The sequence below is a fragment of the Phytophthora parasitica genome (assembly GCF_000247585.1).
Source record: "Phytophthora parasitica INRA-310 unplaced genomic scaffold supercont2.19, whole genome shotgun sequence".
NCBI classification, from domain to species: Eukaryota; Oomycota; class Peronosporomycetes; order Peronosporales; family Peronosporaceae; genus Phytophthora; species Phytophthora nicotianae.
The window spans coordinates 204054-205188 of NW_008649005.1; positions in this window are offsets into that span (position 1 = coordinate 204054).

Genomic DNA, 1135 nt, shown 5'->3' on the forward strand with positions numbered 1-1135 from the left:
CTGAGTGGTATGTATCAAAGATACTTCGCAAATGAATCACTAAAATTTTGCTTGACCCACCGATAGTAGTTTGGGTTCTGTACAGCTATTTCCCTGAAAGTCTTTCCACGATGTTTCCCTACTTGTATTGATGTATCGGGGAGTAGCTTCGCAAGGCTTTGCTTGTCACTAAAGCTAAAAATATTCATCTCAAACATGCGTTGAATGAAATGGTCATCCTCATGAACCAAGGATCGCGGAGTTCTACCTTGGTACTGAGTAAATGATAGAGGACGATCAATGAATGGCTTTGATGAATTGCTTCTTAACATTTGTCGAAGTAGAGTAGTCGCTACAGCATTTGTATGAACGCTATTATCATAGTGATACTCATTATGGAGCTTGCATTTGATTCTACAGTGATCACAACGCGGGGTATGATACTTGTGTTCTTTGAAGCACTGGATGCATTTCTTTTTATTGAACTTAAATTTTTCCATACATGTGGATCCAACAAACTCTAGTCGACCAGTAGGAATGTGTTTGATTAAACAATTCCAAATAATCTCTGTCTTACAATGACAGTTATTCAAAGGTAGTGGGCATTTTCCTTTGAACATGCTTAGTGGATAAATGTTGTTTTGCCAATGTGACTTCCAACCTTTTTCATTATTGGTATCCACGAAAGCCTTATTGAACATCCATCCGGTGAACTGGTATTCCTCTAAGTTTCCGAGGTACTCTTTCAAAAGTTGCAGCTTGTAGTTTTTCATAATTGTTTATACTTTGTATTTCTTGTCTCTAAATAGAAAACTTTTCCATCCATAATATTAGATATTCTCATGATGTGGTATTATAAGGTTTGTAGGTATGTTTATATAACTCAAAAATCGGGAAATTCTTCATTTCAATATTAGCATATAGATTGGTGCTCTATCCCTTGTACAGAGAAAGTTAAGAAAAAGTGCATTCAGGGTACGTAATGGTATAGACAGTCCTCAGCGTACTATCTACGTGCGGTGAAAAAAAAATGGCTATGAAACCAGTATATGATAACTACTGCCGTTTTGCCGACTCGACAATCGCGTAGGCATCTTTCTCGATAGTAGGCCACTTGAGCTGCGCTCCTGTGAATTGACCACTCAGGAAAGCAAGC